The following is a 17,757-nucleotide window of genomic DNA, read 5'->3' on the forward strand; positions in this document are numbered from 1 at the left end:
TGCACAGGCAGGCAGGCATGTGCTAGACACAGTGCATAGCTGGGGGTCTGAGGACAGCTTTCAGAAATAGGTTCTTTCCTTCCACTCTGTGGATCATGGGAATTGAATCTGGGCCGCCAGGTTTGACAACAAGTGCCTCCAGTTGCTGAGCCCAGTTCCCCACTTTTGCCTTTGGCCCTCACAAACAGCAACAGTCTCACTGAGATCCTCCATTCCCCTGGCTTCTTAGCGATGATGGGCCATTTTCCCTAAAATCAATACCACTTGAAACTTCTTTTTCCGATAGTATAGCATTTCAGGGTCATTATAGGAGTTCATGGTCTCAAGAGATTAATTACAAGAGATACCAAGAGATCTAAAGCTTCTGGAGGATCAGAAGCAACTTGAAAGTGTCTAAAGTAGCTTAGAAGACAAGGGCTTAGGCGTAAGTGTGGAAACCCTGTTGGGTAAAGAAGGCTGCTCCCAAGATGGGGTCTTCCTTGCTCTCTCAGTTTATTCATATTGTATCCTAGCTGTAGCCCCCTCCCTCATTCCTTCCCAATCCCATGTTCCCTTCATCATCTCCTCCCATACCCTCTCCAAGTCCACTGATAGGGGAGGTCCTCCTTCCCTTCCATCTGACCCTAGCTTATCAGGTCTCATCAGGACTGGCTGCATTGTCTTCCTCTGTGGCCTGGTAAGGCTGCTCCTCTTCAGGGGGAGGTGATCAAAGAGCCAACCCCTGAGTTCATGTCCAAGACAGTCCCTGTTCCCCTTACTAGGGAACCCACTTGGACACTGAGCTGCCATGGGCTACATCTGAGCAGGGGTTCTAGGTTATCTCCCATGCATGGTCCTTGTTTGGAGCATCAGACTCAGAGAAGACCCCTGTGCCCAGATTTTTTGGTTCTGTTGCTCTCCTTGTGGAGCTCCTGTCCCCTCCAGGTCTTACTATCTCCCCCTACTTTCATAAGTCTATCTCTTCAAGGTTGTTCTTTGACCAAGTCTCTTTTGGAAACTGATTACTAAGGAGTCAGGACAAGGATATATGACTTTCAAAATACATTTGTGTGTGTGTTTGTTTGTTTGTTTATGGTGTCTTTCCTGCATGTATGTCTTCACACCACATGCCAACCTAGTTCCCATGTAGGCCAGATGAAAAGGGCATCAGATCCCCTGCAGCCAAAGTTACGGACAGTTGCAAGACACCATATGAGTGCTGGGACTCAAACCCAGCTCCTCTGGAAGAGTAGCAACTTCTCTTATCCACTGAGATGCCTCTTGAGCGCCTTCTTTATTTGTGTGTGGAGACACTTACATGCCATGAACGTGGCAGTCAGGTGGCAGTTTTCAGAATGAATTCTCTCCTTATGACATATGGACCCCAGGAATCAGGTTTGGCAGTGGGTGCCTTCACCTGCTTACCCATCTCACCGGCACTGGACTGGAGCCTTTAGGTTCTCTTGTGTGAATGCTGCTTCTCCAGCAGGAAACTGGCTTTAGGCGATCAGCACCGTGGACAGCGGCGAGGACGTCGGGCCCTGCTTCACAGACCGTTTACGCAGGAGGTCTCTAAAGGGTTGCTGGTCACACAAAACACCATTTACAGCCTGAAGATGGATTCAGTGAGGAGGCTGAAGGGCTTAAGGTGACATCCTCCAGCCGGCCTATCAAGCCAACATAGATAAAGTCAAGTTAAGCTGTCTTTATAACTAGACATGAGCAATCAGCTCTTTCCCTTTCTTGATTGTTGCTTTTTGAAACAGGATTTTTCTTTGTAGCCCTGGCTATCCTGGAACTCACTTGGTGGGCCAGGCTTGCCTTGAACTCAAAGATCCGATCGCCTCTGCCCCTGGAGTGCTAGGGTAAAAGCGTGCCACCATTGTCTGGTTGTGTAACCAGTTCTTAACTCTCCATGCTATTTAATGACCTAGAGAGTTGCCAAAATTGAATTAGCCAAAACTGGCCAAACTTCTGATTACACCACAGAGGTGGAGAACAGATTGGTGGTTGTAAGGCCCAGGGACGGAGTCAAGAGGGGAATGGGTGAAACAGGAGAGAGCTTCTTTGCGGAGGCAAGCCAGTTTTGTGTACTGGCTGTGCAATGATTACAGGAATCTATACATATTTACAAAGCACGCGCATGTGCATACACATACACACACACACACACACACACACACACACACATACACACAAATGTGCATATTAGAAGTGGTGGAAACCATGCTGGAAAGATGACTCAGAGGTTAAGGGTACCTACTGTTCATGCAGAGGTCCCAAGTTTGGTTTCCGGCATGCACATTAGGTGTGTACAACTGCTTGTAACTCTGGCTCCAGGAGATCTGGCATCTTTGGCCTATGAAGAAAGGCAGGTACACTAATGTCTGCACACACACACACACACACACACACACACACACACACACACACAGTTTAAAAGAAAACTGTTGTAAGTCAAATAAGATCTGAGTTTGGTCAACAGTATTGACCAACAGACATTTTCTGGTTCGGGTATTTTGCTTTAATTGTATAAGACGTTGCTGTGGATGGAAGCCAAGTGAAAGCTCAAGAAACTCTATGAAAACTAGTTTTGCAGTTTCTGCAAGTATGATTATTTTTATTATTTTTAATTCTCTCTCTCTCTCTCTCTCTCTCTCTCTCTCTCTCTCTCTCTGTGTGTGTGTGTGCAGTGCCCACTGAGGCCAGAAGGGGGTGTGGGAACCTCCCGGAGCTGGACTTAAAGACGATTGTGGGCTGCCTGATGTGGGTGCTGGGAACTGAGCTCAGGTCCTCTGGAAGAGCAGAAAGTACTGTTCATTGCTGAACCACCCTTTCAGCTGAAGTATGGTTCTTTAACAATAAAAAGTTAAACAAAATGTGGTTGAAAGTTAATGATCAAAGTTTTCATCTTTATCTTAAATAGGAACAGTAAACTTAAAAGTAGAACAGTAGAGGATAAGTCATTTATGTGAAGTGTTAATCTTTGATAGATAAGTTCTCATTTTCAGGATTCTTCTGGCTTTTTGAGTCTTTCATCTGTCCTAATAAAACCTAGGAGATGGGTGCAGTGCACATGCCTGTAATCCCAGCACTCATGGAGACAGAGGCAGGCGGATCTCTGTGAGTTCGAGGCCAGCCTGATCTACAAGCAAGTCCAGGACAGCCAAGGCTACACAGAGAAACCCTGTCTCAAACAAACAAACAAACCAAAACCACAACAACAAAAAAGAAAAACAAACAAACAAACAAGAAATCATCCAAGCAACCAAACAAACAATCAAAAACTTAGGGATTTGCTCTCTAATTACACACACACACACACACACACACACACACAAGCATGCACGCATGCACAAAATCATAGAGAATGTGTGTAACTTGTAGATCAATTTGATTAGAATTGACATCTTTATAATAGAACATGTCCTGCCCATGAACATGGTATATCCTTCTATTTGTTAAGGGTTCCTTAACTTCTCTCAGGAAAAATGTTTTTACTTTTTAGTACAAATCTTATGTGTGTCTTTCCATATTTATTTCTAGTTATTTGACAGATCTGGGATAATGACTAGCCTGGGAAAATATGCCCTGTTGTGAAATTGTGGCACAAATATTGTGGTAGTGACCAACTAGTCTCTGATTGAATTTTAAGGTGTGCTTTGTTTCTTTGTTTCTTTTACTATTGCCTAGAAGTCAGCACAATTGTCCAAAAGTGTCATAAAGAGCCATTCTCCTGTTATTTTGACTCTGTCATTCTTAGCACGTGGTCATCATCCTCAAGGTCACAAGATGGCTGCTGTATTTACCAGTCCTTGAAAAGGAAAGGAAGGAGAAGAAGAGAAGAAGGAGGTAGAGTCTGAGAAGAAAGAAAAAGAGGAGGAGGAGGAGAAGGAGGAGGAGAAGAAGGTAGAGGAAAAGGTAATATGGTGAATGCATCAAATCAGAAAAAGAAAGCTCTCAGCTGAACATAGAGGCACATGCATTCAGTTCCAGCACTGAGGAGGCAGAGGCAGATGAATCTCTGAGTCTGAGGCCAGCCTGGTTTATACAGAGAGATGCAAGACAGCCAGGGCTACATAGATAGGCTGTGTCTCAAAAACAAAACAACAACAATAACAAAACACCTCTCCCAGAATCTCAGAATTTTTGTGTATTTGCATTCAGTATTGGGTCTGGCTATTCCTATAAAATGGGGAACATAAAAAGGACTTTTCTGCTGGGTACAATGCTCTCAAATACAATCAATAACCTCCTAGCAAACCACAAGGAGAAAATAGGCACCAGTGAAGACTGGGCAACAGAAGGCTGGGGCAGAAAGTGATACATCTCTTTTGTAGTGCTGTTTAAGCTGGTGTCTGATGTGATTGACCAGGTAAACATTCTACTACACTAACTGTGTCAGGTGCTGTAATCACATTTTTGTTTCTTGTTCAGCTCCTGCATTTTTCTTAATTATGATGGATTGCTTTTGCTTACATAGTTTTCAATCACTGTGTCCAGTTCTTTCCAATTTTTTCAACAGTATTGAAGCTTTCTGCTAATTTCTTTTTTTCATGTAGTCAGACACACTGTTTCTCCTTTTCCGTACTTAAACCATTCCTCTTAAAGTCTCCTGCAATCTCACACAGTCTGAACTGGTGATTCCTTATGCACTCTGTAACTTTCTTTAGCTACTCGGTGTTGGATTTTCTGTCTGCTGGCTCTCTTGGCAGGCTTTAACACTGAATCCTTTAGTTCAGTCAACTATGCTTTCCAATAGAGTTTTGATCAAGAGAGCATGTAGACAGTGTGTGTGTGTGTGTTGTACGCATGAATGTGGACCCGTGTGTGTGCATTTGTGGGGGTGTGAGATGAGCATCAACTGTCTTCCTCTATACTTTTCTGAAACAGTCTCCTCATTGAATCTAGAGCTTGTTATTTTGGTGATACTAGAGGGAAAGCAAGATCCCAGGAGCTACCTGTCCCCTAGAACTTGAGTTTCAAATATATGCTGTAACACCTAACTTTTCTGTGGGCCCTGGGGACCCAAGCTCATTTCCTTATACAAGCACTTTATCCACTGGATCATCTGGGCAGCCCAGGAACTACATGTTTTGAGACAATGCATGAAAATGACTTTATTTCATCCTTATGCTTAGTTGCTAGCTTGGAAATAAAATTTTAGCTTGGAAATAGTATATATATATTTTTTGAGACAGGGTTTCTCTGCATAGCTCTGGCTGTCCTAGAACTCACTCTATAGACCAGGCTGGCCTTGAACTTAGATCTGCTTGTCTCTGCCTTCCCAAATAGTGGACTTAAAGGTATGTGCCACCTCTGCCTGGCTGAAAATAGTATTCTTTGTTATTTTGAGGGCATTGCTTCATTGTGTTTATCCTGTTTTGTTTTTGGCCTCTTTTTTATTATTATTATTATTATTATAGACAGTGTGTGTGTGTGTGTGTGTGTGTGTGTGTGTGTGTGTGAGTTTGTACCCATGCGTGTCTCACTGGAGTGTATAGGAGCACATGGAGATGAGAGGATGGATAGCCTTGGGTGTCACCCGCCTCCTTTGAGACAGTCTTTCACTGGTTTGAAGCCCAACAGTTGAACAAATCTGGCTGGCCAGTGAGTTTAAGGGACCTACCTGTCTCAGCCTCCATAGCTGGGACTACGTGAGCATGGCCACCATCCAGCATGTTTGCATGGGTTCTGGATATTAAACTCAGGTCCTCATGCGTTTGAGGGAAGCACTTCACTGACTGAGCTATCTTTTTGCTTTTGATGGCCTCTTGTAGAATCTCTCAATCCCTGGGCGCTCTCTCTCTCTCTCTCTCTCTCTCTCTCTCTCTCTCTCTCATTTCCTGATCCTTCTCTTGTGGTTTTATAACATCTTTTTTTTTATTATTTCCCTCTCATTTTAGTAAAATGGTATGGAGGAGAGGAAAAGGCATCTGTTTACATTGTGTTCCTAAAGCTCTCTCTATCCTCCAATCTCATTTGAATCAAACAATTACACATGACTCTTTGCATCATACTTGAACGGTGACCAACAGTCCTTTCTGTGTTTCTGCTGGCATTTCAGTTTTCTACACTACCAACCTGCTGTATCTGACACTCCAATCATCCCCTGCTCCTTGTCTCGGGCAATCGACCAACTCATAGCATCCACTCCGGTTAGCTGGCTCCTCTGGAAGATGCCAAACTGATTCCCAGCTCAGTCCTTTTGTGTTTCCTCTTGCCTCTGTAGTGGTGGCTCGGATACCCACAAGCAGTTTCCGGTCTAAGTGTGCCCTCACCGAGATCTTTTCAATACTTTAGACCTGATTGTTACTATTTATTTTTAGTAGCTTAAAAAAAAAAAAACTTTACTGATTTTTCTCCACACTTACTTATTTGCATGTATGTATCTCTGTGAATGTATGTGCGGGTGCATATACCTGTATGCAGGCACAGCCGGAAGAGGGCAGCAGATGCCTTCCTCTATCACTCTCCTACCTATTCTTCTGAGGCAGGGTCTCTCCCTGAATATGGAGCTGATGTTTTCTTGGCTGGGCTGGAAGCCATCAAACTTTAGTGATTCTTCTGTTTCCACTTTTCCCATGGAGCTGGCATGACACATGTGCTCAGGGTCTCTGCCTTGTTATGTGGGTGCTGGGATCTGTACTCCAGTCCTCGTGATTGTGTAAGCAAGCAGTCTTAACCAATGAACCTTATCTCTGGCCTTCGATTTTATTTTTCCTCAAAGAATTTTTCAGTAGGCTAAAATAACACTGCACATTTATTTCTTTGCTTAATTTATGCTGCTTTGTCATTAAAATGGAAAGCACTTTGTATTTTCATGGTTGTATACTGGAATCTTGGATGAGTGCTCCAGTGTTCATGGAACACTTAATACTTGCATAACTCTCACAATGTTCTTATTTTTGCAGAAAAAAAAAGCAGAGGTTTGATATTTTCTTTTCACGTGAAGTTTCAGTGTCTCTCAGGCAGATGGAATTCTGTTGGCTCTTTGAAAGACTCTAGAACAGTAGTTATCAATCTGTGGGTCTCAATCTTTTGGGAGTAGAATGACCCTTCCACAGGGGCCACCTAAACCATTGGAGAACACAGATGTTTACATTATGATTCATACCAGTAACAAAATTACAGTCATGAAGTAGCAAGGAAAATAATTTTATGGTTGGGGGTCACCACCCCATGAGGGTTGAGAACCTCTGCTTGGAAGGACCAGGTGTGTATCCGGTTACCCCTGACTCCTGAGATGGGCTCAAGAGTACCAGGAGGAATCCACCCTCTATGGCTTCTTACCACATCCCCCCTCCTTCCAGACCTGTGTGGTCTCACAGCCCTGGGTGTCCTCACACTCTACACACCTATCAGTTATCTCTATCAATGCCAAGATGGGATGCTGCCCTCAGGGAATGAATGCTTGCTGAGTCGTTCTCACACCGTTTGGCTTATTATATTAGTCAATGCTATGTTGGAATCGACCCTTCTTTTGAAAATTAAATGTTTTATTTACTTATTTTTGTTGTTTTTTAGAATAGGGCCTCACGTAGCCAGGACTGAACTCAAATCTACTATATACCTAAGGCTATCCTGGGACTTATTTATTTACTTACTTTTTTTTTGAGACAGAGTTTTTCTGTGTAGCCTTGGCTGTCCTGGACTTGTTTTGTATACCAGGCTGTCTTCGAACTCACAGAGATCCCTCTGCCTCTGCCTCCCTGAGTGCTGGGATTACAGGTGTGTGCCACCACTCCTGGCTTAACCCAGAATTTTTGATCCTCCTGCCTCTAACTCTCAAGTACTGGTACTACATGTATGTGTTTCTTTGCCTGGCAACTAAGTGCATATATTTTTTTCTGGGCATTCTGGCACTAAGTTACACCCTTGCCTTTCTCTTTACTTTTAATTTTGAGTCAGAGTATCAATCCGAGGCCCAGGCTGTAGCAGTGATTAGCCTTGAGTTTGTGATCCTCCTACTTTAGCCTCCTGAGTATTTGAGATTACAGGCAGGCAACAGCAGGCCAACTTAAGTGCATCATAATGAACTTTTTATGTTGGAATCATTTTAGATTTGAAGACTTGCAAAAGAGAATACAGCAAGTTCTTGTCTTCTCTTTTCCGCTTCCCCTAAATACCAAGCTCACATAACTAAATATCCTATTGAGCTTTGTCAACTTGACACAGTGTAGAAATCACTTTTAAGGAAAGCCTCAGTGGGAAATTCCCTAGATCAGGGTGCTGCCACACTAGGAGTCAAGTTTCCCGAATAAGAGCCTTTCAGGGGTAAATCAGATGCAAACCACCACAACACTAATAGCTAAATTCTAGATTTTATTTATATTTCATTCAGTTTTCACTAATACCCTTTTTTTTTCCTGTTCCAAAATGCAATTCTGAGAAATACGGTGCACTGAGTTCTTCTGTTTCCCATCTCCTCCACCCTGTGATGAGTTTTCAGGGTTTCTTTGATTTTCCTAACCCCGGTAAGTATTTTCGTTTTCATCTTTAACCTCAGATAAAGACTTTCCTCATCTCATACTGGGCTCGTAGTTTGGGGAAGAAGACATCAATGAGGTGGCATACCATCTGTATCATGTCCTAGCATGGTCCCTTTGGCTATTCATGTAAGCCCTGTTCTCTTGGCTCAGGCAAGGGCTGCCAGGACTCTGTTGTCAAGCTATTCTGTCTTTCTCTTCACTGTTAGTTCTTTGGTAGTGAGTCATCAACTTTAGCCCACATCTCAGGGATAGGTATATTTTAAGAGAAAACTTCATGAAGAGGCAGCAAGCAGAAAACGGGTACTACTATAAATAGAAAGCAAATGTAAAAATGGATAGAAGAACACAAAAGAATGCAATTAAAATCTCTTACAACGCCTGCTGGGATGCATAAGGCCATGGGTTCAAACCATAGCATAGCAAAACAACAACCAAGGGTTGGAGAGATGGTTCAGAAGAACACTCATTGTGGGCTGGGGAGATGGCTTAGTGGTTAGGAGCACTGCCTGCTCTTCCAGAAGTCTTAAGTCACCCAGCACCCACATGGTGGCTCACAACTAGCTGTAACTCCAGTTCCAGGGTTTCTCTGGAACTGGAACCTTCTCCTGGCCTCCAAGGGCACTAAATGAACGTGGTTCACAGACACACACGCAGGCAAAATAAAATGAAAGTGACCACCAACAACTACATAGATACGTGTTCACGTTATCTAATCCTACCTCTCAAATCACTCCAAAATTTAACAGGCTAAAGGACAAAATCATCCATGCTGCTCATGAACCTCCAGTATAAAAAATCCTCAGCTGGGAGCCTAGGTCTCTGTTCCACATAGCACCATGGAATGACACAACTGAAGGGTCCACCTCCAGGACTGACTGCCCATGTGGCTGGTGGGTCAGTATGAACTGGGTTCCAACTGAACCCATCCGGACCACCAGACTTGGTTTCTTTCCCCATGAGTCTCTCAGTAAGGTCTGGGCTCCCTTACAGGATGGCTACCAGGTTCCAAGGATGAACGTGCTGAGATCAAGCCAAACCATGGCCTTTGCGATCTGGCTTCAGAACTCAACTCGCACACTGCCTCTTGTATGGAATTGTGTTAGTTGAGGCATCCCCAAAGGCTCACCCAGGGTTAAAAGAGGGAGTTTGCATCCTAGCTCTTGACAGGGGAGTGTCAAGGTTCTCAGTTGGCACGTTTGTTGGGGAACAGTCTTCCCCAAGACTGTAGTCTGCTGAAGATTCTGAACTTGAGGCTTACCCCAGTTGTGTTACAAAACACAAGAGGAAGAGAAAAAGGATTGTGAGTGTCGGGGAAGTCTACAAAACCTATGAGCACCACTGGACAGTTTTCCTAATGAAAGGAGTGTATGCATGCTTATAATCTCAGCACTTGGAAGAAGCAGGAGGATTACTACTAGGAGGTCAGTTTAGGCCACATAGTAAGGCACCTCAATTCCTCTTCAGAAATTAAAAAAAAAAAAAAAAGGAAGGAAGGAAGGAATCAACTCATGAAAAAAAGCATAGACCCTTCCCCCCTCAATTTTGGGTCTGTGGACCCACCTTAGACTGAATTTCCTTGTCACACCAAGCCTTTCAAATGTTCCTGTGTCACCACATCCATGCTGCTCTCCTTTTGAGGTTCTCTCACTCTCTTTCGTGCTTAAAAAGTGACCTCAGTCTTCCACACTCAGCTCTGTTCTCTGATTTGAGAAGAACCGCTTGCTTAGACCAAACTTCATTCATCTCTTACAGCACCACTGTCCTGGGTTTTGTTTGACTCCCCAGGTTCATTCTCCACATTTTACCCTTTAATTCCTAGAGCACGGCAGCCTTGTGCCATTTTCAACCACTAGATTTTGCCCACTTGACTTCTGCCTTCACACTCCATTTCCTGGAGGCCAGACTCCTACTCATCCTTCAAAACTCACATCGACTACCAGTTTCTTCTCTTTTCTGCACTCAAATTTGATTAAAACGGAACACCATTTTTCTGAATGAGTCTAAGCTATCTTTCTTAGCCTGTTTTGGTTGCTATGGACATGTAAGAACACACATTTATTCCCAAGAGCTCTGGATTCTGAGAAGTCCAAGGTCAGACAGAGCATTCAGATTCAGTACCTGCTAAGGACCAATTCTTCAGTTCACAGAGGTTGTCTTCCCATGGTAGAAGGAGTGAAGAGTCTCTCTTGGAAATTTTCCCCATGACCCAACCATCTCCCAAATATCCCACCTCCTAACACCATTACATTCGAAATGATGGACCCCAACTATGGACTGGCAAAATGTCTCACTAGGTAAGGGTGCTCCCTGCCAAGCATGATGACCTATTTCAATTCCCCAGACCCACATGATGGAAGGAAAGAAGCTACACTTGCAAATCCTTCCTCTGACTTTCATCTTTGTCATAGACTTGTTTTCTATACCTGGACATGGAGTTGAGAATTGTTATGTAAGTGGTCAACTAAGGAAGAGCTCTTAGAAGAGACTGCTAAGAGGCCATATCAGCTTTCCAGCACTGTAACAAAATACTTGATTTAACCAACATAAAAAGATGAAAAGCTAAGCTGGGTGTGGTGGCTCATGCCTTTAATCTCAGCACTGGGGAGGCAGAGGCAGGCAGATCACTGCAAGCTCGAGGCCAGCCTGGTCTACAAAGTGTGTTCAGGGCAGCCAGGACTACAAAGGAAACCTTGTCTCAAAAATACAAAACAAAAACAAACAAACAAAAAACCCAAAGGAAACAAAACAAAACAAACAAAAAGATGAAAAGTTCATTTGGGCTCTCAGTTTTGGAGGTTTCCGTCCATGGCTGTTGGCCCTTATAGTGAGGCACTTCATGACAGGAAGTGCCTTGTGTAGCAAAACTAAACTGTCCATCGTGTGGTGGCTTGAGGGGGGATGGGATGTAGAGACTCTGGCATCCCACAGACCCCTTCAGTAGCATGGCTGCAGTTATATAAACCCTTCCACTAGGTCACCTCTTAAAGGCTTCACCTTTTACCAATAATGCCAAGCTGAGGTCCACCCCTGACACATGGCCCTTCCGTAGAGGCTATTCCAGATCCAGGCCCTAGCAAGGTGGAAGGAAGCAGGAGGCAGTCAAGAAAGAAGTCAAGTGAAGATGGGTGCGGTGTTTTGAATGAAGAGAGAGTGGCATATTGGGAGGTGTGGCCTTGATGGAGTAGGTGTGTCCTTGTAGAAGGAAGTGTGTCACTGCCAGTGGGCCTTAGGGTTTCAGAAGCCCATGCCAGGCCCTTCCTACTGTCTGCCTAGCCAGATATAGAACTCTCAGCTAGCTCTCCGACACCATGTCTGCCTGTGTGCTGTCATGCTTCCTGCCATGATGATAATGGACTAAACCTCTAAACTGTAAGCCAGCCCCAATGAAATGCCTTCCTTTATACTAGTTGTGTTGGTCTTGGTGTCTCTTCACAGCAATAAAACCCTAGCTAAGACAAGGGGGTTAAAGGAAAATCCTGGAAAGAATCCCTGTATTCTAACCTTGCAGAGAGCTCTGGAGTATGAGACACCCCTACGAACCACCCCTCTGAGCTTGTCTCAACTGGAGAGAATGAAGATGGCTTCCGCATTCCTGTATCCAACATCCATTGGTTGAGAATCTCCAGAAGACAAGCATCTTTTGGCTCCCTGTGCACGCCTTCCCTAGCTTGCCAGGAGCCTACAGGCACTACTCAGAAGAGAGAGACATGTTTGGCTGTCAAATGGAAGCAAAGCATGGGAGAGCTGGAAGCTGGATTTGAAGAAAAGTCAGAAGGCCCCTGGAGGATGATGGAAACAGCAGTCACATCGGCTGCAATATGAGGCTCAGGACATGACTTGGGCAGAGAAGCACGTGAATTGAGGGCACCAGTGAGAGTTCCAAATGAGGGATGTGTTTAACGCAGTTCTGTGGCCTTGAGCCAATAGAGATGACAGAATAACAATAATAATTCTTTGTAAGATTTTAAGAATGAGCTGGAAAATCTGGGACATTTTCTAGAAAATAAATGAAAGGACTAAAATTAACCTGAAAGAGAAGGAAGATTTAGATACGGCAGTATTAATGGCTAACAATTTAGAAAACGTTTCAAAGAACTTCCAGATTGAGCAACTAAATTGGGTGAATCTCAGAATCTTTGAAAATATGCCATTTAAATGATTCAAAGCCAAAGAAAATAGGAATGCTTCACAGTTGGGTTTTAAAGAACTAGCAAAACTGAATGAAACTTGCCAAGGATAGTAGATCGACAGGCAGTGCCCTGCCATAGACACACACAGACATGAAATAAGCCCTCCTTGTCCGTGTGTGTGTGTGTGTGTGTGTGTGTGTGTGTGTGTGCCTGTGCACACTTTACCAACTGATCTAGGGAGATATTCCCAGCCTAAGCTGGCTTTTTAATATGGACCTAAAATTATGATAAAAATACAGTAATATTTTTAATGCTATCAATAAGGGCACGCTACATTTGATGTAGTAGATTCGTGCCAATTTTGCTTTTCCAGCACTTGAGTAATCCTCTGAGCAGAGGCTCACTGGAGGTGGGAGATAGTTTTTTTCCATTGTGATGGCTGGAAGGAGGGGATGCTCCTTCATTAAGTCCCAGCTCCCAGGGAGCAGACCTAAGGTCTCCTGTCCAAATGGATGTCTCCTCTTTGGGCCATAATGATGAGGCTGTGACAGCAACGGTTCAGAGACAATGACAGATTATTCAGCGGCATTCATAGTGGCTGCAGAGTCCAGCAGTGTGCCTGCACTCTGTGACAGTACTGGTCTTGGTGGCATCAACTTCCTCTATGGTCCGACAGTGGCATCTTAAGCAGCATTTTCCGGAGTTGGGTCCTGCTGTGTTTTCTTGTTTGGATTTGCAAGTCTGATTCTCCAGCTTTTCTGATAGTTTTATGCATTCTTCCAGTGAAGTCCCAAGCTGAGTTAGTAAAAACAACTTAAATTGTTTCTATGTTAGTTACTTATTTCACTGCCAAGACTCAACACCTGACAGAGCAACTTAATGGAGGAAGGGTTTGTTTAGGTCCGTGGGATACAGTTTATCATCGCAGGGGAGGCATGGTGCCTGGGCCGTGGCTCCAACTGTTGCATCTGGAGCTTGTGGCTTGGCTTCTTCTGATTTTGGCAAACCTAGATTAGAAGTGAGCTAACCTGTAACTGTCAAGGTGGGCCTCCATCACCAGGTTTTCCCCCTATCCACAAGGTTCTGTAACTTCCCAAAACTGTGCCACCAGCAGGGGCCCAGGTATGCAAACACACGGGAGCCTATGGGAGACATCAAACATACCTGCTGTGTATACCCTCCGGTGGGCATAGAAGCTCAAAAGGAAAAGGACTGAAAGTTCATTTTTGTGGGCATACACAGAAGGTGTTTGATAAAGCTCAAGCTCATTTCTGATAATGACCCTTTCTGAGCAGGAGTAAATGGATACCACTTTAATGCAATAAATAATATATAATCTCAAACCCCAAACTAGCAGGAGCTTAATGGTGAAGTCCTGGGAGCACAGCCATTAATGCAGGCCTTCCTCTTATTGCTCGAAGAGGAACCCTGGAAGGACAATTAGACAAGAGAAAGGTACAGACGGGCTTTACGAAGACGCAAGATTATTAGCTCATGCGTTCTTATGAATTCCTGAAAAACTCATGAGTCAACTGCAAAATTACAGAAAAGAACCCAAGTTTAAATGTTGACAAACAACAGCACACACACACACACACACACAAAACCCGTCCAGTTTATGATAGTAACAAACAGGAACGTATTCAGGTTGTATGGGACCCAAGTCCCTGCAATGGCTTTCTTTTCTTTTATTAATTGTTTGGCAGTGCTGAGGCTGGAACTCAGGGCTGGGCTGAGGAGATGGTTCAGGAAGCAAAGCACTTGCTGTGCACATCTGAAGATCAGAACTGAGATCTTCAGAACCCACATAAATGCTGGCGGGCATGGCAGGCTGCTTCGAATTCCAATGCATAGAGGCTGGAGGTGGGGGATTTCAGGAGCAAGCTGGCTAGCTTGACTAGCCGCACCATGGGCTTTTGGTTCAATCTCGAGATCCTCCTTCAGGGAACAGGGTGGAGACAGATTGAAGAGATACCCACCATCAGCCTCTGCATGCAGGAGCTTGTGCAATTGCACACATCGGTGTCCACATACATGCAAAAGTGCACACACACATGCATTCCACATACATGCATATAATGCAAAAAATATTAAGGAAAAAAAAGGGAGTTTACAGTTTTGCACATGCTGGGCGAGTGCTCCACTCCTGAGCCACGTCCTCTCCTCCTTCCTGTATGGTTTTAAAAAGCCATACTTGGTTCTCAGATAAGTTAAAAACTGTGATCATGTGATTTCTTCGTAAGTTAATCTATATAATTTAGGCCCCAAATGTATAAATTGATTTGAGAGGCTGAGCAGAGTGCTAATCCTAAGGAAGGATGGCCTAGCAACTGTTTCAATATATTCTAAATCCATATGACTCTCGAATATACTGATAGCATATAACATTTTCCCCCAAGACATCAAAAATAAATAGAGGTTAAGTGAGATCAAAGTGGGGTTTTAAAGCAATGGGGAGAGTTGTGTTATTTTTATTTTTAATGGCGCTGAGCCCTGTGGAATAGAGGAAAAGTGAGATTCTGTCTTAGAATTTGTCTCTTGGTATATCGTAATAGTTGAGTCTGAGTAACTTACAAAGAAAAGAGACTTGTTTGGTTGGTTTTGAAACAGAGTCTATCTCCATACGCCCTTGAGCTTGCCATGTGGTAGAGGATGATCTTGAACTTTTCACCCTCCTGTCCTCTCTCCCTAGTTTGGGGATGATGGGTGTGTCTGATTCACATCCCTGGTTTAGGAGGCATTGGGATGGGACCCACGGCTTCACGGCTGCTAGCTATGCCTGGTATAGACTGTGCTGCATCCTCGGGGCTCTTCTGGAGCCTGGAAAGTCCGAGATAGGCTGTCAGTCTCTGGCAGGGCTCCTGTATCACTCCAACTTGATACCGAAAGTAGAAGGATGAGTGGGTTGTGGGAGAAAAGCATGAGAAAGCTGGAGAGTCCAAACTCGCTTCAAGATAACCTGCTCTCAGGGTCACTAATCCAGTCTTACAAGAACAAGCAGGAACTCACCCGAGAAAGTCCTCAGTCCCTATATGGGCTCCACGCCTATGATCCAAACCCTTCCCTTTCCTTCAGGTCCCAACATGGTCATGCTGATACCAAACTGCAACACACGTGTGGGGACGTCAAAGGTAATGTGAACCATAGTAGGTCCCTACCTCATTTCTCACAACACACACACACACACACACACACACACACACACACGCACACGCACACGCACAAAGTCCAGAAATTCTAATATTAAAGTGAAGGGGAAACCCCCAAGAAGAAAATGAAAGGAAAATACAGATTACCATTCTTGTGATCTTGGGGTAAGGAAAGCTGTTTGTCAAAGCATGACAAATAACCATTTTTATAGAAGAGATGGAAAATATTAAAGCGTTGTACGTGACATGGAAACCCTGTAAACATGGTTGAAAGGTAACTAAATGACACGGCATTGACAAAGCATGTGGTGACGCGTGTCTATAATTCCAGTACTCAGGTGGTTGAGGTAGGAGGATCACCATGAAGCTCAGGCTACCCTAAAGAAAAAAAAAACAAACAAACTGAAATATCAACAACAGTGTACATGCAATTTACTGTTGTCAACCAACACACATAAAAGGAAAGGGAAATGCAAATGCACGCAGGCAACTCACACTAGGAAAAAATCAAGAACTGCTAATTAAAAGGGGCTACTAGTCATTTTCTTGATTACAGACAAAAGAAACTGACCCCAGTTAACAGTTTCAGCAATAAAGGAGTTTATAAGAAGCCTGTCAGGTTAGGTAACAGTGAAAACAGAGCTGGGGAAACAGGATTGGGCAGAAACTCCGGGAGGCAGAGGCCAGTAAGAACTTGCTATTCTGGTGGCCAGCAGGACAGTGGCTGCACCCATGTCTGGCCCTGTCCCTCATGGATGCCGAACACAGAGCTGTGGGGTTTCATGATTTGAAGCATTATCTCCAGCTAACCTGTTTTTTTTTTTCTACAATATCAACGTCTAAGTTGGGGTAGGGGCACACCTGGTTGGTCTTTAATAGGTTACTTTGCTGGGTTCTAGCTGATAGGAATGGGAAGGAGAACACATTCTCCCCAAACTCTGCTCTGTGTTCACAGGGGAAGCTTGAGTTCTCGTCCCTAATTTTGTATCCCTTCCAAACTGGAAGTTGGTTTGAATGTTGAAAAGCTAAAAGCCCAGCTTGAACCCAAGCTTATTTGTACAAATCAAAGCCCATTAATATGCCAGCTAAGGTCATCACACTTCTTTTCATCTTTGTTAAAATGTATTGCTGTCTATTTAGCTACTCAGTAGAGTATGAGAAACTTTAACACTTACCAAATATGTGCATATATCCACACAAAGGTGAAGCTAGGCATTAACCCATTCTGTAGATGAAAAGCTGATTCTCAAAGAAACAGAGTTTCTCCAAATCTCTCCAATGCTAAACTGTATTAACTTGTTCAAACCTGGCCTTGTGACTCCTAAGAATAGTGATATCATCCTGGTTATTATTAAAGTTGCCAGTTATTATAAAGTTGCCAGTGTGACAAAGTTGATAACACTTTTCAGCACCATCTCCTGGGTGGGAGCTGTGCTCTCCATTCATTGTTTCCCGGACAAACCTGCCCCAAGGTAGGTTTGGGATGCACACAAGCTCCTTGACCTGAGTTTCAGCCTAAGGGTAGTTGCAAAAATAAATAAAGCACAGCCAAGGATGCTCCTCACTGTGCTCTTATTTCTCATTTATGTTTCCCTAGCTGAAGTTTAAGGGAGGGGCAGTGGGATATTTATTATGGAGTGTGGTTTTGGATAAATCTTAAGAATGAACATATTGGGCTGAGAGATGGCTCAGTAGTTAAGAGCACTGGTTGCTCTTCCAGAGGACCTGGGTTCAAGTCCCACAGGGACTCTAGTCTCAGGAAATCTGATGCCTTCTTCTGGCTTTTCAGTACACTGCACATATGTGATACACAGACATACATTCAGGCAAAACACTCATACACATGAAAATAAAGTAAAATAGAAGGAGGAGGAGCTTAGAAGTAGTTGTAGCAGCAGCAGCACAACCGACACCATCGATACCACCACCACCATATGAGTACTCAACAAGGGACTCTTCAAAGCCTACTCTGGATTATCGAGGATTGGATGGCTTGGGGTCCCTGGA

The sequence above is a fragment of the Meriones unguiculatus genome, chromosome 14, assembly GCF_030254825.1.
Source record: "Meriones unguiculatus strain TT.TT164.6M chromosome 14, Bangor_MerUng_6.1, whole genome shotgun sequence".
Lineage (NCBI taxonomy): Eukaryota > Metazoa > Chordata > Mammalia > Rodentia > Muridae > Meriones > Meriones unguiculatus.